General features: G+C 44.4%; 1 protein-coding gene across 1 annotated transcript in view; it reads left to right on the plus strand.

Moving 5' to 3' along the window:
- LOC138741258 (NHS-like protein 3) overlaps positions 1–22,154 on the plus strand; it is a 124,615-nt gene that overhangs the window by 14,105 nt on the left and 88,356 nt on the right. The gene's annotated exons all lie outside the window — the stretch shown is intronic.

Genomic DNA, 22,154 nt, shown 5'->3' on the forward strand with positions numbered 1-22,154 from the left:
AGTGAGAATACACACCAGTGGCAATATCCTCAGTACTTCAGTTTTGTTGGACCCACTGTTGATCTCCAGCATGACATTAATGGTAGGAAGTGATGCCAGTGCTGCTTTAGTTAGACCAAATGAGTTTGTTACCAGAAATAAAGTTCTTGTTTTATTCAAGTATTAACTTCTGATGTGGAACGTACTGATGAAGCATTTCAAATCCTTTTGAAGCTGGTCATAGTCATCCAGTCACTTAGCATGGCTACAGGCTATTCATCCCACAGTCTCCATGCTGCACACCAGGTACTAATCCCATTCCTGCATCTTCTAATCAATTTTGTTTCATTCTCATGTAAATACTTCATGAATGTTCATATTCCCTTGGAATCACGACCTTTCTCTGGATGAAAAATGTCTGGTTCAGATTCCCTCTAAATCAGGGGTCCCCAAAGGTTTTAGACTGTCAACATCTTCAGGGACAACGTGGTTCCTCGTTGACCGTAATGGAATCCAGGCGCTGGACCGGAGGGCAAGGAGGGGCTGGACGGGGGAGGTGCGGTGGGGGGTGGTGCTTGCTGGATGGGGAGGGCACGACAGGGGGGATGCTAGGTAGAGTGGCCAGATGTCCGGATTAAGCCAGACAGTCTGGCTTTTGAGTCCTCTGATCTCTGTCTGATGCCAACTTGAGCTGGATATTAATTTGTCCTCCATTTGGGAGTGTAGGCCCTACACCCTCAAATGGAGGACAAATTAAGGGGCAGAAAGGGCTCTTACCTGTTAAATGCAGCGTCCTAAAGTCCACAGACCATGGATGAGGTGGAAATGTGATGGCAACGCGTGACTACGGTGAATGAAGGTTCAAAGCAGGTAAGCCTCCTCCCTGTGCTGGACTGGGGGGATGGTGGCAGCTGTGTTGGACCGGGAGGGAGGGGTGGGGATACACCATTTTAAATGGACCACCCCCTGCGTTATTGACACTCTCCCCAGTTTTATTGACTCCCTTTCAACCCCCTGGCATTTATTGATCCCCTGGATGGTCCCATCAATCCCTGAGAGTCTAAACTGTTGTAAAAGCAATGGATTCCATTTATATATGAAATGATGTATGTTTCTTTCCTGAATTTGATCCATCTCCCCCTTTGCCCATACCGGAGGTTGGACAATATCAAACAATCTATTAATGAACTTTAACTGTGCTTCTTCATAATATTTCTGAAAATGTGATCATTGAAGACCTCCTAAGTCATACTCCATCTCAGGTCACACTGGTGTGAATCTCCTCTGCACCCTTTCCAGTTCAATCATAGAGAAGCCACCAGAACTGCACACGATATGCTCACTGTGACATAACTAATGTTTTATAAAGGTACCTTGATGAAGGGCTCAAGCCCGAAATGTTGGGTACGCTACATAAAGTACATTGTTTGACCTGTTGTGTTTTTACTAATGTTTTATAAGTCTCTACTAAGGCCTCCCTATTCTTAGATTCTATGCCTTATTCACCATCTTAACTTCCTTTGCTGCCAGTTGCATGAATTCTTCTATATGTACCCCAAGATCTCCTTGTTCCTTGGCACATCATAAGGTCCAACCATTCATTGTGTGTCTGAGCCTTGTTTGTCTTCCTGAAATGCATCCTCTCACATTTTTCAGGATTATACAGACATATATTCACAAGTCTGATATATTCTTGCTTCTGGCTTTTCTGATTTTTCTTTGAAGATGGGCTCAGGCCTGAGACATCTTCGATATATCTTTGTCTCCTTATAGATACTAAATAAACCAGCTGAGTTCCTCCAGCATTTCGGTTTCCATGATGTCTAACTCCATGAGTTTTAAGTGGAAGCAGCTTCTGAACTTTATGGCAGTTTGACCTGCACTGAGCTGGAACTTTCAAGTCTTTCTCTAATTTGATTTAGGAAGGGATCATTTCCATACTGATGCTGGGATGAAGTGAGTAATGGTCCCAGTTTGAACTAGTCCAGAGCAAGGTTCACTGGTCTCTGTGCTTCATGCTGGTACAGGGTGATCCAAATCCTTACTCAATAATCTCCAAAGAAAATGCAATTTCTTCCAGCTTTTGGGCTTCTTCTGCCTGGCTCCCCACAGACATTTGCTGTGATGACTTTTACATATCAAAAGTTTCTAGTTTGAACCATCGATTAAACTCTGGAAAAGAGGCGTCTATGTGCATACATTTTTGCTTTGGAATCTAGAAATTAGTTTAAAAAATAAGATAAATTCTCAAACCAGTATTTCTATGTCCAAGGACTGAGTACGTTTGACAATGTACATCAACTGGGAAGACCATTCAATTGTTTCTATTGCCCTTCATTCTTATTCAGAACAATAAATTAACAAGAAATGTCCCTTCTTTTCGGTTTAGAACCATGGAACATTGCAGCACAGAAACAGGCCCCTTCAGCCCTTCTAGTCTGTGCCGAACCATTTTTCTGCCTAGTCCCACTGTCCTGCATTCAGTTCATTGCCCTCCATACTTTTTACATCTATGTACCTGTCCAAATTCTTTTTAAATTTTGAAGTTGAGCCGCATTCACCACCTCAGCTGGCAGCTCGTTCCCCACTCCTCTCATGTTCCCCCTAAACTTTTCTCCTTTTAACCTTAAACCATGTCCTCTGGTTTGTATCTCACCTACTCTCAGTGGTAAAAAGCCTATCTACATTTACTCTGTCTATCACCTCAAAATTTTAAATACCTCTGTTAAATCTCCCCTCATTCTTCTACGCTCCAGGGAATAAAGTCCTAACCTGTTTAATCTTTCCCTGTAATTCAATTCCTGAAGTTCAGGCAACATCCTAGTAAATCTTATGTGCATTCTTTCAATCTTACTGATATCATTCCTGTAGTTAGGTGGCACGGTTGGGGTAGCGGTTAGTGCAACGCTATTACAGCACCAGCGATCAGGACCAGGGTTTGAATCCTGCTCTGTCTGTAAGGAGTTGGGATATTCCACCCATGTCTGCATGGGTTTTTCACGGGAAATCTGATTTCCTCCCACATTCTAAACGAACTGGGGGTGTAGTTAATTGGGAGGAACGGGCTCATGGGCTGAAATAACCTATTACCGTGCTGGAAGATTAAATTTAAAATAAATTTAAATTAAAAAAAGTAAATAAAAAATTTAATTAAAATTTAAAAACTGCACACAGTAGTCCAAATTTGACCTCAGCAATGTCTTATACATCTTTACCATAACATCCCACAGTGCCAAGTAATTACAAAAGCAACTTGCCCCAATTCATTCTGCAGCCTCAAAAAGTTTTTCGTGAATGTTTTAAGACCTAAACTGTCAGATGTAGTTGATGGGCATTGGACTATTCTAGTGAGTTTCTCATCTGTGTAAATGTACGCTAATAGACTTTGTCTGAAAACTAGTGAGCATTGGTGCTCCTCAGGCTTTCAGTCGGAGCCGTGGCCATTTATTGCATGGAGTGGACCACTTGGCCCATCCATGACATAGCACCACAGGTACTTAGCCCAATACCTTTTTCCAGCCCAAACTGCAGATCTCTAAGTAAGGCCTCTGACATGTGGGAGTGTTTCTGTTTCTGCACTTTCTGGCAGTAAGCTCCCAAAGCTAAGTCTTGTCAGGTAAAACCTTCAACCAGTTAGCTTAAAGTTCTCAAGTTACTGTTGCTTTGTCCAGCCTGTCTCACTTTGCATTATTTTATGTTTTCTAATTAAATCTCAATCTCCTTTGCGCCAGAAAAACCCCAGCTCCTGCCAATTCATCTCTCCTCTTTTTTACAATTAAAACAGAAAATGCTGGAACCAAAGACCGGTCAGGCAGCAACTGTGGAAAGGGACACAATTATTAGGCTCTTTCAACCTGCTGTGTAAAATGAGATTAACCAGGCAATTTGCCCAGTTTGTGCCCCACTCACATGGCAGCTTTAAAGGGTCCGACCTGGTCAGCATGGTCCAAATCCAAGTGGATTTCTGACCTGCTTCAGAGGTAGTCAGGGAACCCAGTTCAACTTATTTAGGTCGCATCCACCGGTGGCTTGAAAACAAAAATGGCCTACCCGGTTGTTCCATTGACGTCAGTGTTTGCGTGTGTACGTCTCCGGGCGGCATCTACTGAAATGTGCAGTGTTTACATCCTGCTCCTCCTCCGATGACTGCAGCATTCGCCTGACAGTGGTGGTCACAACAGTGGCCTGCTTAGCCAGCATCTGAAAATTGTTCCTGTTCTCGTTTACCATTTGGACTTCGATTAGTCACTTCCAGCAGTACTTTTGGTAAGTGAATGGCGCGTCGTTCAACGCATCATCGCGGGGGCAGGATCCTCCTTAAATCGCTGGGTTGGCGATTTAATGGGTTGATCTCCCTCCAGCTTAAAAGGTGCTGGAAGCACCTTTGCCCCACTAATCACACCTGGGTCCCAGGAGGGCTACCCAGGTGCTGCAGGTTAAAAGTGCGTAATGTTTCAGGTCAATGGCCCTTCCTCAGACCTGGGAAAGTGAGAAAACAAGTCAGTTTTAAATTCCAGACAGGGTAGGGGATGGACAGATAAGACAAAGAAATATCTCTAATGGGGAGAAGCACAGAATTCTCATAGAGATGCATACTTTATGAAGCTATCCAGTTTATTTATTAAAGTTGTGGGGGGGGGGGGGTGGGGGCAGGGTGTGTGCATATGTGTGTGTGAGAGAGAGTGAACAAACAAATGGAAATGTAAAATGCAGATAAAACTGTGGCAAAGAATTGAAATCAAAGGAAGAATATTGGAAATTCACAGGATATCAGGAGAGAGAGAAAACACTTTATAGGTGAATAATCTAGTAGCAGAACTGGCCATTTCTAATATAATCAGACCAAGGAAGTTACCTGAAATTGTTGAATTTGATTGTGAGTGCTGCAGCTTGAAGCCTCACCAGAGGACAAATGGGGGCTGTTCCTCAAGCATACATTTGCCCTGTTTAACAGAACAGGATGCACAGGCAAGTCTGGGGTAGGACAGACAAATGCTTGCTCAGGATTGCCCCTGTTGAATTAACAAAAGCGCTCCATAAAGCATTCAACAACAACTTCCTTGGTCTCCAATGTAGAGAAGGAAAAAGGAAGCATACAGTGGGTTTAGGAAGCAAAAGGACCAGTAGAGTCACGAGAATTATATAGTAGCCTGGAAGGAACTAAAGAAAAGACTTATGGAAGGGGGCATGAGAAGGCCTTGGCAAGTAGGATTAAGGAAAGGTCTAAGGAGTTCTATGCAAGTGAAGATCAAAAGGATGACAAGAGTGTTTAAGGATAAAGGAGGCAATGTGCCTGCAGCAGAGGAGGTTTGGGAGGTCCTAAATAAATGCTTTGCTTCAGTATTCACCAGAGAAAAGGACCGTGATCAATGTGAGGTCAGAATAGAACAAATTTATACGCTGAAGCATGTTGAGATTAAAAAGGACGAAGAGCTGTAACTTCTTAAACACGTTAGGATTGATAAGTCCCCGGGACTAGATGTGACCCAGGTTACCACAGGAGCAAGGAAAGGGAATGCTGGGGCATTGGTAATGATCTCTGCATCTTCCTTGGGCCCAGGGGAGGAGCTGGAGGATGAAGAATGACAAATGTTGTCCCCTTGTTTTAAAAAGGTAATAGAGAGAATCCAGGGAATTATAGACCAGTAAGTCTTATATAAGTGGTGTGCAAACTATTGGAGAACATCCATAGGGACAGGATTAACGAGCATTGAGAGAAGTACAGTCTTCTCAGGGATAGTCAGCACATCTTTGTGAAGGGAAGGTCATGCCTCACAAACCAAATTCAGTTTTTTGAGGAAGTGACAAAATAAATTGATGAAAGTAGGCTGGTGGATGTGGTCTATATTGATTTAAGTAAGGCCCCCCATGGTAGACTCATTCAGAATCTATGGAACCTTAGTGAGTGGATTCAGATTTGGCTTGCCTGCAGAAAATAGAGGACAGTAGTAGATGGAATGTATTCTGCCTGGAGGTCAGTGACTAGTGGAGCAGGGACCCCTGCTCTTTGTGATTTTTTAAAATAAATGACCTGGATGAAGATGTAGCAGGAAGCTGCACAGACTCCTAATCTGTGCAGATTATCATCAACGAGCTCCGGATCCAAACCCTGATATGATCACAAAGCCTCAGTACCTGAGGCCCTTTGCGAGCCCTTCTAGTCCTCAGCACCGTCTTGAATCCTGGCTCCGATACCTGGATCCCATGAGCCAGTGTCCAGCAACTCTCAGCTTGTGTGGGTCCCTCAGCTGCTGAGCCCTTTGTTGGTCAGCTGCCATGGTCACCGTCCTGTAGGGTCACCTCCTCTGCTTCAGCTTCCCATCGGGGGATATACTTCCTGTTACTGGTACCCTGCATCAGTCCGCTTCTCCCCGGAGTCTGCAACTCTTCGTGGTACGCTGGTAGAAGAGGTGCCAGTATCTTGGACACAGACCTCCACGGTTGTTGGAGTTTTGTTCATGAACACTGTCGGCTCCTCCAACAGGCCGCTTAATGCCTGAATGGAACTGTCGACAATAGGACTGAGTGGTTAAACCTTTCAGAGCAGGGTTGTGTCTCTTCTCCCTGGGTCCACACCAGTAGCAGCACTGCCACCGTTACAGCATCGCTGTCTTTTTTAAGCTGTGGCTAAATGTGTTCGTTCAGTTAGCTTCATTTCCCTGCTCAGACAGTTATGGCAATTATTTTTTAACTACCTAATCCAGTGGATCAAAAGTAATTTGTACAGATTTCAAAAGGCATCTGGACAGATGTAGAAGGGTTAAGAGGACGTTGAACAAATACTGCAATGGGACGAGTCCAGAATGCCAACTTGGTCAGTATGGCTGTTGGGCCGAATGGCCTATTTTATGGTGTATAACTATGATAGGCACTCCAAATTTTGTCTGTTTCTTGTCTCAACATCTGCCTGTTTATTGTGCACTCCTCAAACTCTAACTCATACTGCATCAAGGCAACTTAACTAAATAAGAGCCCATGGTATAACAGGGAATATACTAGCTTGTGTAGAGCATTGGCTGATTGGCAGGAAGCAGAAAGTTGGAATACAGGGATCATATTCTGATTGGCTGCCAGTTGCTAGTGGTGTTCCACAGGGGTTGGTGTTGGGGCTGTTTCTTTTTATGTTGTATATTAATGATTTAGATTATGCAATGAATAGCTTTATGGCCAAGTTTGCAGATAATATGAAGGTAGGTGGAGAAGCAGATAGTGTAGAAGAAACAGGGAGGCTGCAGAGGATTTAGACAGATTAGGAGAATGGGCAGAGAAGTGGCAAATGAAATATCATGTCGGAAAGTGTGCGGTCATGCACTTTGCTGAAACAAATAAATGGAAAGACTATTTTTTAAATGGGGTAAAAATTGAAAATTCCCAGATGTAAAAGAAATTCAGGAGTCCTCATGCAAGATAACCTGAAGATAAATTTGCAGGTTGAGTCGGTGGTGAAGAATGCAAATGCAATGCTGGAATTCTTTACAAGAGGAATAGAGTATCAGAGCAGGGATGTGATGATGAGGCTTTATAAGGCACTGGTGAAACCTCATGTGGAGTACTGTGAGCAGTTTTGGGCTTCTTGTTTAAGAAAAGATTCTGGGAAAGAAAGGGTTATCATGTGAGGAATGTTTATCGGCTCTTGACCTGTACTCTTGGAATTTTGGAGAATTGTGGGGGGGGGGGGGCGGAAGGAATCTCACTGCAACATTTTGAATGTTAAAAGATATGGACAGAGTAGATGCAGAAAGGTTGCTTCCCATGGTGGGAGAGTCTAGGACAAGAGGGCACAACAGATTGAAGGGCATCCACATAACAGAGATCTTCAGCCAGGGGATGGTGTACCTGTGGGATTTGTTGCCACAGGTGGTTGTGGAGGCCAGGTCATTGGGTGTATTTAAGACAGATTGATGGGTTCTTGATTAGCCAGGGCATCAAAGGTTATGGAGAGAAGGACAGGCAGTGGGGCTGAGTGGGAAAATGGATAAGCTCATGTCTGAATTGTGGGTCAGATTCAATAGGCTGAATGGCCTATTTCTTCTCCTATGTCTTATGGTCTTAAAGGATGCAGTTTAGTTCTTTGAAATAGTCATGCATTCCCACTTCCCTGCATATTCTCCATAACCCAATCATTTTTACCTCTACAAATTTATCCAAACACATTTCAAACTACATATTGAATGTAGTACTTTTGCCAAGAATTCAGGCAGCATAATGATGATCAAACTACAATGGTGGTGAAGAGGTTAAACATTTTACAATGTATGTTAGATTTTAGTTTGAGTTGCAGATTACAGTGGGACTTGCTCAGACACACCCAGTTTCTGCACAGCTCTGGGCATTAGTCATGGTTTGTTGCTCTGGCCTGTTGCTGGAGGGTTTGTGCTTGTAAAGAGCACCCCGTCATGGGACAGATCAGAGAGCTCTGACTTTCAGTTTGTGAACGTTTGTATTGTAATCAAGGTTACCAAGGTGAGTTCAAAGTTCAAATTCCAAATTTTGGAAGTGCAGTCTAGTAAACCTGCTTTATCTGCTGCTTTGAAGATACAATTGGTGGCAGTTGTGTGAACACCCAACCCCAACCAACCAATTTTCCCTTGCAACCGCTGCAACCGTGCCTGCCTGTCCCGCATTGGACTTGTCAGTCACCAACGAGCCTGCAGCAGACGTGGACATACCCCTCCATAAATCTTCATCCGTCAAGCCAAGCCAAAGAAAAAAAGAAGATTCTTCATATCTTTCTTGTGAGAAAACAACAGCAAAATTCTTGGTCTATTCACTCCGCAGGTATGCAGATCCAGAGAGTCACATGTTCTGCAGAATATCACACAGCAAAACATCACAGAGTCTGGAGCAAGGGAGTAGAAGCTGAAGGGATTTAGTGAGCCAGGCAACATCTGTGGGAGAAATGGCAGGTCAACAGGACCCTTTATCATGACTTTTATCAAGACTAAAGTGAGCATGCGATGGAACAGTGGTCAAGGGTGTTGGGACCTCTGGTGGGGCAAGAGATTTTACATAAAAAAAAATCAATTAAAAAAAAATTAAATTTAGACAGATTGATTGGGTTCTTGCCCTTTTGGCCCATGCAGGCCAAGTATACGCAATTAACCTACAACCCGTGTACGTTTCAATGTGCTGGTGGAATTGAGGTAGAATGGTCTTGACGCTGGCTTGGTGAAGTTCCCTGCAATTATGAAAATGGCCTTGGGATGGTTCATTTTGAGGTTTTTGCTAGAGGTAAACCACTCACCTTGATCTAGCTTTAATGTGGGCAAAAGGGTAAATTCTGGAATCAAGCCAGAGATTGTTGGAAAGATCAACCAGCATCTGTGGAAAGAAACAATTAACATATCAGATCATTTTGGAAAGTTAAACCAGGTGGGCGATGCACAGTGAATGGCAGGGTAGACAATTCTAGAATAGAGGGCACAGGTTCGAAGAGATCGGATATACAAATATTTGCAGAGTCAGGGACTGATTAGGGGCAGTCATCATGGGTTTGTGCGTGGTAGGTTGTGTTTATCCAACCTTGTAGAGCTTTTTGAGGAGGTTACCAAGAAAACTGAGAAAGAAAATACTGTGAATGTTTTCTACATGGTCTTTAGTAATGCTTTGACAAGGTTAGTCAGGAAATTTTAGTCATTTGGCTTACATGGTGAGATAGTAAACTGCATTCGACATTGGCTTAATGGGAGAAGCCAGAGAGTAGTGATGGATGATGGGATCTCAGACTGGAGGCCTGTGACTAGTGATGTGGCTGAAGGATCAGTGCTGGGACCATTAGTGTTTGTCATCCATATCAATAATCTGGATGATAAATTGGATCAACAAGTTTGCAGATGACACAAAGATAGGAGTTGTAGTGGACAGCAAGGAAAGCTTTCAAAGCTTGCAGAGGGATGTGGACCAGCTGTAAAAATGGCTGCTACATGGCAGATGGAACTTAATCCAGATAAGTGTGAGGTTGTGTTTTGGAAGGAAAAACCAAGAAAGGACCCACAAGGTAAATGGTAGAGCACTGAGGAATTGAAAAGAGGGAAGCAGAAGGCAGAATCTGAATTATATTGTCATGAACATGTCTCAAAATTCATTGTTTTGTAGCAGCGTCATAGCTGCAAATATTGTGATAAATTACATTTTTTTAAAAATCGGTGGAAAAAGAAGAGAAGCTGAGGTAGTGCCTTCAGAAATCCTGATGGTGGAGGTGAAAAAGCTATTTTTCTACCATTGATTGTTCACCTTCAGGCTTCTGTACCTCCTTCCTGATGAAGAGGACATGGCTTGGGTAGTGAGAGTCTTTGGGCATAGAGGCTTTCTTAAGACACCACCTCTTGCAGATGTCCTTGATAGAGTGAAGACTGATGCTCCTGATACCTAAAACAGGAAGACTCAAAACCCACCCCACCCCCACCACTCATTCAGCTGATAGCACATTCAGCCCTTAGCTTGAAATACTGGAACAGACTCTGCATGAATCAACTTCCACAGAGTGAAGGTGGAGGGAGGCAAAAGCATTAAAGAAGCAGACAAGCTCCTTGGTTCCCCACTGACTTTGCTCTATGCCTTCTTTATCTAAACAATGAAGATATTAAGGATGTTCCTTCTCTGTTCTTAAAGAATGGTCAGGAACATTACACGTGGCTCTTATAAGGGATTTGAATTATGGATTACTTCTTTCAAATCAGAAACTTTTAATTTTTAAATTAATTTAGATATACCGCATGGTAACAGGCCCTTACGGACCATGACCCCCTTGCACCCAAATATGCCAATTGACCTTCAACCCCGGTACATTTTGAAGAGGAAACCGGAGACCCTGGAGAAAACCCACAGAGTCACGGGGAGAACGTACAAACTCGTTTTAGTAGGAATAACGAATTGGACAATTTCTTTCGGTGATAAAGATCCACTTGTTAATGTTGTGGAAATTTTCTCTGTAGTCTGTCATAAATCCTTTTTCATCTCGGAAGATCTTTCCTGGAAGCCTCTACTTCCTCAGGAGTTTGCGGAGGAGCTAGTGAAGTTGTTCAAGTGGACCGGTACGGACTTGAAGGGCTGACATGGCCTGTTTCCGTGCTGTAAACGGTCATATGGTTATATGGTTATATGGTTACAGACAGCACTGGATTTGAACCTGGGTCGCGAGCTCTGCTTTTGGGTGTGTGCCACGGAGAGAGAGTGTTTCAGTAACAGGGCCACCCACATCCCCTGTTTTGAAGTAATGCCACATTTGCAAGTGAATCTCTGACTATTACCAGTGCCTCTTCTGTTGTTCTTCAGATTGTGATTCACTTTGTGACCAGCTTGCTTCTCCCTGATGGCTGGTGAGTTGATTCAGAAGTAGTTCAGTCCCATCGTTGAAGTTCTCTTATCCTGATTGTGCAAGAACAACATTACAAAACAGTTCTCCGTTCTCTCATGCATTCTCTAGAAGGCTGACTCAGACCATCAGTGGTTTGAGTTGGGGTTACCTGCATGCACTTGGTTGGGGAATGATGCTGAACTGTAGCTGGATATTGTTGAGTAAATTCTGGTGGGGAGAGACTTTAGAAGCTGTTATAGCACTGTGCTTATGTGGACACTATTTGGTAATAAAACATTTAGTGAACTTTGCCATGAAGACTGCCATGTAATCAATGGCTTATCTCTGGAGTGGGAAAGCATATTTAAGAGAACCATAGGACAATGGAACACAGAAACAGGCCCTTTGGCCCTTCTAGTCCATGCCAAACTATTATTCTCCCTAGTCTCACTGACCTGCACCCAGTCCATATCCTTCCATAGTCCTTCAATCCATGTACCTGTTCAAATTCTTCTTAAATGTTAAAATTGAGCCTGGAATCACTACTTTGGCTGGCAACTCGTTCCACACTCCCACCACTCTCTATATGAAGAAGTTCCTCCTCATGTTCCCCCTCAACTTTTCCCCTTTCATCCTTGGTCCATGTCCTCTGATTTGTACCTCACCTACCCTCAGTGGAAAAAGCCTACCTATATTTACTCTGTCTATATCCCTCATCATTTTAAGTACCTCCATCAAATCTCCTCTCATTCTACGCTCCAGGGAATAAAATCCTAACCTGTTTAGCCTGTAGCTCAGTTCCTTAAGTCCAGGCCATATTCTAGTAAATCTTCTCTGCACTCTTTCTATCTTATTGATATCTTTCCTGTAGTTAGGTGAATAAAACTGCACACAAAACTCCATATTTGGCCTCACCAGTGTCTTGTAGGCAGTCAGCATAAAAAAGCAGGTCTGCTTTAATCAACAGGTCAGTTACTTCAATGCAGCAATGAGCTGCAGGAGAAACTCAGCAGGTCAGGCTGCATCCATGAGTAGAAATGGTCTGTCAATATTTTGGAAAATAAGGGGTTCTGACTCGACTCGCTGACTGACCATTTCTACCTATGGATTCTGCCTGACCCTCTGAGTTCCTCCTCCATCTCATTGGTGCTCAATATTTAGTTTTCGTGCTTCAGCTTCATGCAGAGTGTGTTTTTAAAGAATGACACAAACTGCTTGGAACCAACACGATGCTGTCTGGCGTGTCTCACTCAGTTTTCTTCTGTCCAATATGTTCACCAGCCGAGAAGTCAGAGGGGCAGATGGTCAGCACAAAAAAAAATCTCAGTGGTGAGATAAATCTGAGTCAGATTAAAGGAATGACATGGAACAGTATTATTGCTTCATTAGACATGCAAGCTCATGCCTTCTGCTTTCTCCATTCCTCCAATAATAATGCAGTGAGCGTAAAGTTTGACTTTTGGTTGGATGAGGAGCTGTGGTGGGCTAATGACGGAGTGAGGTTCTGACGATATGCACTTAAATTACACATGGTTCATTAACTTGCACTCAATAAATAGATAAAGTTCAAAATTCAAATTTATTGTCATACATGACATCACATATGACCCTGAGATTCTTTTCCTGCGGGCCAGGCAGACTTCTACCTATTGGTAACTATAAAACTGTACTCAGGAGAAAAGATACGTACACAGTACAAAAGAAAGAAATGTAAATAAACTGACTGCAAATGTAGAAAAAATAAATATTCAGTAATATGTGCAAAGTAAGAGACTTTAAATGAGTCGATGAGTTCTGTTTTTTTTTAAATTTTTTATTTTTCACACCATAAATCACATTAGCCATGATATACACTTTTTCTTTTTCACACGTAGACAGTGACTTTTTCTCCCCCCCCCCCCTCCTCCCAGGCCACCCCCCCACCCCCCCCCCCTCTCATCCATTTTAGGTATACAATCTAGGTTGCATTAAACCAGTCAGACAATGTTGTCATTCAACAAAAATACACCAGAAATTCTACTGAGTCCATTCTTTTCTTTCCTTCTCCTTCCATCAACTTAGGTAATGTTTGTCCCCGGTAGGTTTTCGCTATTGTATTTAATGTAAGGCTCCCATATTTGTTCGAATATTTCAATATTATTTCTTAAACTATATGAGTTCTGTTGATCAGGAGTCTGATGGTGGAGTTGATAGTTGAGTATTTAATCTATATTCCATTGTACTTTTGATGCTGGACAGGAAGGTTACCTTGTGCACAAACAGATCATGTTTGCAGCCATTGTAATATCTGCTGCTGTTTGGTACTAATTGAAATGGTGTCACAATTCCAGGATCAATGACAGTCCCCAACCAGGAACTTGATAGGTGTCATCATCCACTGCATCCCAGTAGACTTGGATAATGAAAACCTTGACACTCAATTAAACCAAAATGAGTAAACTATGATGTCCTTGTTAAAATGTAGAAAGCACCCCTGGTTATTGTTAATGAGAATGTTCATGATTAGTGTCAAGAGACCAATGTAGAAAGTAAGATTATAAACATTTCTAGAAAAGGATTGTACCTCCTCCTTTATATGTGAATGCCTTTAGGACAGTCCAGTAGTCAGTTATATAAAGGGATTTTGTACAGGGGAACAGGTAGAATGTAGTGTTAGATATTGGTTATTCAGCCTCATATGTGAGTCTAAAACATGACATGAATTTAAATTCACTGAAGTAGAGTTACACAGTTTTTGAGTTCCATAGTTCAGAAACAGGCCCTTCAGCCCAACTTGCCCATGCTAACCCTACTGGACCCATTCACTACCATTTGGCCCATATCCCAGTCTAAGCCTTTCCTATTCATGGACCTGTCAAAATGTCATTCAAACATTGCTATTGCCCCCTCTCCACCTTGCTTCCTCTTGCAACTTGTTCCATATAACCACCGCCCTCTAGGTGAAGAAAGCGACCTTCAGATCTCTTTAAAATCTTTCCCCCTCTAAGTAAAACCATGCCCTCTAGTTTTAGATTCCCCTAGAGTTGTGAGTGAGAAAACAGATTCGATGGGTCTCAAAAGCAAGGACACTGAACACTGTCTGGTAGTAAATAATTTTCTTTACAAAAGATGAGTTTGGGAAAATGGTAACAGGAATAACACAGACATGCACACAGTTTATAGTGAGTGTGGGAAAATCGCACTGGGGATAAAATAAGCATACACATACATAACAAACTAGGTATAAACAATCAAGGAAGAATGATACTATACTTGCCACCCCTTAACTTAATGCAGACACAGTTCTATGCTATTAGGGACACTAACTAAAATGCTACCAATCCTTTAACAGTGCACATCTCACCAATGACTTCTCCAGTGTCCTTCCACAGTACTCAGTCTGGAGTGAAGCAGGGTGGTCTCTTGAAGCTGGTAAAGACGGAGAGCTGAGCTGGAGGGCTGGGGTCCAGCCCAGGTAAATTACAGGGATCCAATGGCTCAGTGCCAGCAAGGTTAAGTGGATTACAAAGGCCAATGGCTCAAGGCCAAGTTCAAAGGTATTTGAATTAGCCAACAGCAAGATGTGCACTAATTAGTGGCTGGAGTCTAACCTTGTTTGGCATGTGATATGATTTCCAAATAAATTTCAGACAGGGAGGACATATGACCATCCACAACACACATTCCAGCCAGGCACGAACACAACACCTACCAAGGAAAACGACTATGACTATTTACCTGTCAAAGTTCAAAGTTCAGATTTATTGTCAGAATACATACATGGCGTTATTTAGATGAGGAGAAAATTCAAAATTTGAGGTGCAAAGAGACTTGGAAGTCCTTGTGCAGGATACCCTAAAGGTCAACCTCTAGGTTGAATCGGTGGTGAAGAAGGCAAATGCAGTGTTGGCGTTAATTTCTAGACAAATAGCATACAAGAGCAGGGATGTAATGTTGAAACTTGGTGAGACCTCATGGGGTTCTTGTACAGTTTTGGGTGCTTCATTTGAGAAAAGATATACTACTGTTGGAGAGAGTTCAGAGAAAATTTATTTGAATGATACCAGGAATGAAAGGGTTAGCAGATGAGGAATGATATAATTGCCTCTCCACTCAGCTGTGGATCACCTCGAAAACAGCAACTCAATCATACAACTGCTCTTTATAGACTACACCTCAGCCTTCAACACCATTATTCCCCCAATGCAGATCAACAATCTCCAAACCCTAGACCTCTGCATCCCTCTCTGCAACTGGATCCTTGACTTCCTCATTGGAAGACCACAGTCAGTATGAATTGGAAACAACGTTTCCTTCTCACCGACTATCAAGGATGTGTGCTTAACCCACTGCTTTAATCACTATGCACTGATGACTGGGTGGCCAGGCACAGTTCCAATGCCATCTCCTACAAATTTGCTCACCACCGTCATCGGCAGAATCACAAAAGGCAACGGGGAAGTGTCCAGGAGGGAGATGGATCAGCTCGTTGAGTGGTGTCACACCAACAACCTTGCACTCAGTGTTAGCAAAATGAACAAGATGATTGTGGACCTTAGGAGGAATTCAGGAGAACATGACCCAGTCCTCAATGAATACTCAGTAGTAGAGAGGGTCAAGAACTTCAAATTCCTGGGTGTTAACATTTCCGGGATCTGCCCTGGAGCCTCCATGTCAATGAAATGTGAAGAATGCTCGCCAGTAGCTATACTCTTTGAGGTGTTTGAGGAGATTTGGTACGTCACTGAAGACTCAAAAAATTCTTCATTCTGACTGGTTGCATCACTGTCTAGAACGGAGGTGCCAACGTTCAGGACAATAGATAGGCACCAGACTTCACTCTATCGAGGATGTCTACAAGAGGCAGAGTCTTAAGAAAGCAGCCTCCATCCTCAAGGACCCTCATCACCCAGGCCATGCCCTCTTCTCTCTGCTTCCATTGCAAAAAATATACAGGAGCCTCAAGACGAGCACTCAGTGGCACAAGGACAGCTTCTTCCCTACGGTCATTAGATTCCTGAATGATCAATGAACAAAAGACACTGCCTTACTTTGACTTATTTATTGTTGTAAGGTGATTTATATGAATGTTTGCGATGCTGCCGCAGATCAGCGGCTCTTCGACTGTACTCATTGGAGTACACGGGGGGTGGGGGGGGGAACCTCATAGAGGTATTCCAAATGCAGAAGGGCCTGGGCAGAGTAGATGTGGCAAAAATGCTTCCCATGGTCAGAGAGTCGAGGGCAAGAAGGCACAAATTCAGGATAAAAGTATGTCAATTTAAAACAGATATTTGAAAAAATGTCTTTAGCCAGAGGGCTGAGGATCTGTGGAACTTCTTGCCACAGATGGCTGTGAAAGCAAGGTCGTTGAGAATATTTACGGCAGAGATTGACAGGTATTTGATTAGTCAAGACATCAAGGATTATGGGGAGAAAGCAGCGGAGTGGGGCTGAGCGAGAGGATGGATTGGCTCATGATTAGAATTGTGGAGCAGGCGCAATGGACTGAAGGGCCCACTTCTGCTCCTGCATTTTGTGATCTTGTGATCACATGCAAGTGATAGTACAGATCTATCACCAATGTATATAGTGTATATAGTTACTGTATCTAGACTGTGCTTACAGCGATTGGCTGAGAGCTAAGCCACGCCTATTGTCTGGGCCTTAAAGGGTTGTGTCCCTAGCCAGGTCGGATCATTCTGGACTGGTCGGCCACCTGTGAAGAGCTCCTGTCTTTTGCTAATAAAAGCCTTGGTTTGGATCAACAAGTCTTTGATTCTTTCGACGAGCTCTACAATTTTATTAGCAAAAAGAATTTTTTTTGAAAGGGTTGGAGCATTTAACTCGGCCAGAAAAACTTGATATCGACCCACAGTCAGCTACAGCCTTCAAAGCCTTTAAGTTCTGGCTGCTGAACTTTGAAAACTTCCTGAGATTCATTGAGGTGGAGGAGGATAACCAGCGTCTAACAACATTGCTGTCTATGGTGTCCTTGAGAGTCTACGAGAACATCCAGGATGAGACCACTTACACCGCAGCCATAAAGGTACTGAAAGGACTGTATGATCAACCGGTGAACAGAGTTCATGCCCGGCTCGTGCTTGCGTCGAGGAACCAACAGCCCGGCGAGTCCAGCAGGGCATATTTACAAGTGAGATTCTTTCTCCTGTGGGCCAGGCAGAATTTCTACTTATCAATACTGAGAAAAACTACTGAAGAAAACATGCATATACAAAAAGAGAGAAATGTAAATAACAACAGAAATGTGAACAAACTGACTGTGTTCAGTGATAAATAATGTGCAATGTAAGAGACCTTAAATGAGTCCCTGATTGAGTTTGTCATTGAGGAGTCTGATGGTCGAGGGGTAGCAGCTGTTCCTGAACCTGCTGGTGCAAGTCTTGCGGCACTATATCTCTTTCCTGATGGTATTAGCGAGAACAGAGTGTATGCTGGGTGGTGTGGATCCTTGATGATTGCTGCTGCTCTCTGACAACAGCGTTCCCTGTAGATGTTCTCAATGGTGTGGTCTATGTCCCTCACAATTTTATATTCCTCTATAAGATCCCATCTTTTTCCTCCTCCATCCTAGTGAGAAAAATACCCATCCTCTCTCTGTAACTCAAGCCAATCAGTTCTGGCAATATCTGCACCCTTTCCAGCCGAACGACATCCTTCCCTACAGCTAGGTGAGCAAACCTGCTCACATACTCCAAAAATAGTCTCACCCATGTCCTATACAGTTGTAATATGGGCTCCCTGCTCCTCCATTCAATGTCCTGGCCAATGAAGCCAAGCAAGCCAAATTCAACACCCTGTCAACCTGTGTTGCCACTTTCAGGGAACAGTGTACCTGTACGCCTTTGTCTCTCTTTTCTACAACTCTCTTCAGGGCCCTCCCATTCACCATGTAAGTCTTGCCTTGGATCGTCATATCTCTGGTCATCCAGGATTCACTTGCCCTTTTCTGTAATAGAAACAGGTTTTCCCTGAACTTCCCCAATGTCTCTTTTAAAACCCTCCCACTTACCAGTCAGAGTTAAACAAGAAAATCTGCAGATGCCAGGGTCAAGTGCAACATGCAAATGTGCTGGAGAATCTCAGCAGGTCACACAGTATGTTGGATCCTGTATGGCCTGCTGAGATTCTCCAGCACATTGGTATATCCTACTTGCCAAATGCCACATTACCTGGAGACATCCCCTCACAATCGATCTTTGTAAGTTCCTGTGCAATGCCTTCAAAATTTGCTGCCCCAATTTAGGACTTTAGCTTGTGGTCCAGTTCTTTTTCTATAACTATGTTTAGAATAAATTTTAAAAAGGCCTTTTATTAATAATAACTCATGACCAAATTATTGTTCCAAACACATTATTTTGAAATTTGCCCTCTCCAGCTGGTTTTGCCCAACATGTAGAGATGTTGTGGACCGAATGATCTCTCCCTCACACTCGTGTGAATCAGCTTCCTCATACAGCTGAACTAAACAAAACCACTGGGTGCTGAAGATGGACACTCAGGATTGTCTTAACTGGACAATCGGGGACAGGCAACTAATAAATATGCAAAATTTCTGGTGAAACTCAGCAGGCCATGCAGCATCCATAGGAGGCAAAGATATATAACCAAGGTTTTGGACCTGAACCCTTCATCAAGGTATGAGCAAGAAGCAGGCAGGTGCCTGACTACAAAGGTAGGGGGAGGAGAAAAGGCTCACAGCCTTGAGGCCATAGGTGGACATAGGAAAGAAAAGGTGGGTATTGATGCGGGGGTGGGGGGGAGTGCTCTGAATGCAGAGCTGGAAGAAAGGAGACAGAGAGATGTGGAAGAAGAGAGAGAGAGAGAGAGAGAGAGGGGGAGAGAGAGAGAGAGAGAGAAACAGTGGGGAGCTGGAGGGAAGGAAGCATAGGGATAGGAAACAATAGAGATGGAGGGTGGGCAGGGGGTAGCTAACGGAAGCCGGAGAAGTCAATATTCATGCCTTTTGGTTGGAGGGTGTCCAAATGGAAGATGAGGTGTTGTTCCTCCAGTTTATGGGTGGTCTCAGTTGGTCAGGCCAGGAGACCAAGATGTATTGGCATCAGAATGGGGTGGGGAACTATGTTGGCTGGCCCATCACACCTTTATATCGAAAATGAATTAAAAACTCTTTGTGTTTTGTGATTTAAATAAGCTTTATAATTCTTTGGCTTGGCTTCGCGGACGAAGATTTATGGAGGGGGTAAAAAGTCCACGTCAGCTGCAGGCTCGTTTGTGGCTGACCAGTCCGATGCGGGACAGGCAGACACGATTGCAGCGGTTGCAAGGGAAAATTGGTTGGTTGGGGTTGGGTGTTGGGTTTTCCCTCCTTTGCCTTTTGTCAGTGAGGTGGGCTCTGCGGTCTTCTTCAAAGGAGGCTGCTGCCCGCCAAACTGTGAGGCGCCAAGATGCACGGTTTGAGGCGTTATCAGCCCACTGGCGGTGGTCAATGTGGCAGGCACCAAGAGATTTCTTTAGGCAGTCCTTGTACCTTTTCTTTGGTGCACCTCTGTCACGGTGGCCAGTGGAGAGCTCGCCATATAATACGATCTTGGGAAGGCGATGGTCCTCCATTCTGGAGACGTGACCCATCCAGCGCAGCTGGATCTTCAGCAGCGTGGACTCGATGCTGTCGACCTCTGCCATCTCGAGTACCTCGACGTTAGGGGTGTGAGCGCTCCAATGGATGTTGAGGATGGAGTGGAGACAACGCTGGTGGAAGCGTTCTAGGAGCCGTAGGTGGTGCCGGTAGAGGACCCATGATTCGGAGCCGAACAGGAGTGTGGGTATGACAACGGCTCTGTATACGCTTATCTTTGTGAGGTTTTTCAGTTGGTTGTTTTTCCAGACTCTTTTGTGTAGTCTTCCAAAGGCGCTATTTGCCTTGGCGAGTCTGTTGTCTATCTCATTGTCGATCCTTGCATCTTATGAAATGGTGCAGCCGAGATAGGTAAACTGGTTGACCGTTTTGAGTTTTGTGTGCCCGATGGATATGTGGGGGGGCTGGTAGTCATGGTGGGGAGCTGGCTGATGGAGGACCTCAGTTTTCTTCAGGCTGACTTCCAGGCCAAACATTTTGGCAGTTTCCGCAAAGCAGGACGTCAAGCGCTGAAGAGCTGGCTCTGAATGGGCAACTAAAGCGGCATCATCTGCAAAGAGTAGTTCACGGACAAGTTTCTCTTGTGTCTTGGTGTGAGCTTGCAGGCGCCTCAGATTGAAGAGACTGCCATCCGTGCGGTACCGGATGTAAACAGCGTCTTCATTGTTGGGGTCTTTCATGGCTTGGTTCAGCATCATGCTGAAGAAGATTGAAAAGAGGGTTGGTGCGAGAACACAGCCTTGCTTCACGCCATTGTTAATGGAGAAGGGTTCAGAGAGCTCATTGCTGTATCTGACCCGACCTTGTTGGTTTTCGTGCAGTTGGATAATCATGTTGAGGAACTTTGGGGGACATCCGATGCGCTCTAGTATTTGCCAAAGCCCTTTCCTGCTCACGGTGTCGAAGGCTTTGGTGAGGTCAACAAAGGTGATGTAGAGTCCTTTGTTTTGTTCTCTGCACTTTTCTTGGAGCTGTCTGAGGGCAAAGACCATGTCAGTGGTTCCTCTGTTTGCGCGAAAGCCGCACTGTGATTCTGGGAGAATATTCTCAGCGACACTAGGTATTATTCTATTTAGTAGAATCCTAGCGAAGATTTTGCCTGCAATGGAGAGCAACGTGATTCCCCTGTAGTTTGAGCAGTCTGATTTCTCGCCTTTGTTTTTGTACAGGGTGATGATGGTGGCATCACGAAGATCCTGAGGCAGTTTACCTTGGTCCCAACAAAGCTTGAAAAACTCATGCAGTTTGGCATGCAGAGTTTTGCCGCCAGCCATCCAGACTTCTGGGGGGATTCCATCCATACCTGCTGCTTTGCCACTTTTCAGTTGTTCGATTGCCTTATATGTCTCATCCAGGGTGGGAACCTCATCCAGCTCTAGCCTTAGGGGCTGTTGAGGGAGCTGGAGCAGGGCGGAATCTTGGACTGAGCGGTTGGTACTGAAAAGAGATTGGAAGTGTTCTGACCATCGGTTGAGGATGGAGATCTTGTCGCTGAGGAGGACTTTGCCGTCTGAGCTGCGCAGCGGGCTTTGGACTTGGGGTGAGGGGCCGTACACAGCCTTTAGAGCCTCGTAGAAACCCCTGAAGTCGCCAATGTCCGCGCTGAGCTGTGTTCGTTTGCCGAGGCTAGTCCACCACTCATTTTGGATCTCCCGGAGTTTGCGCTGAAGATGGCTGCATGCGCGACGGAAGGCTTGTTTCTTCTCTGGACAGGACGGCTTTGTAAGGTGAGCCTGGTGGGCAGCTCGCTTCTTTGCCAGCAGCTCCTGGATTTCCTGGCTGTTTTCGTCAAACCAGTCCTTGTTTTTCCTGGAGGAGAAGCCCAGTACCTCTTCAGTGGATTGCAGTATGGTAGTCTTCAACTGATCCCAGAGGGTTTCAGGGGACGGGTCCGTGAGGCGGGTTGCAACGTCGAGCTTTGCTTTGAGGTTTGCCTGGAAGTTTCCTCTCGCTTCGTCTGACTGCAGTTTTCCAACATTGAACCTCTTTCTGGGGGCTTTATTGTTCCTGGGCTTTGGCTTGAAGTGAAGGTTGAGCTTGCAGCGAACCAGCCGGTGGTCAGTGTGGCATTCCGCGCTAGGCATGACCCTGGTGTGGAGCACATCTTGTTTGTCACTTTCTCGCACCAGGATGTAGTCAAGGAGGTGCCAGTGTTTGGATCGGGGATGCATCCAGGTGGTCTTAAGGCTGTCCCTCTGCTGAAAAAGGGTGTTTGTAATGACAAGTCGCTGTTCTGCGCAGAGCTCCAACAGGAGGCGCCCATTGTCGTTGCACTTGCCG

The sequence above is a fragment of the Narcine bancroftii genome, chromosome 8, assembly GCF_036971445.1.
Source record: "Narcine bancroftii isolate sNarBan1 chromosome 8, sNarBan1.hap1, whole genome shotgun sequence".
NCBI lineage: Eukaryota > Metazoa > Chordata > Chondrichthyes > Torpediniformes > Narcinidae > Narcine > Narcine bancroftii.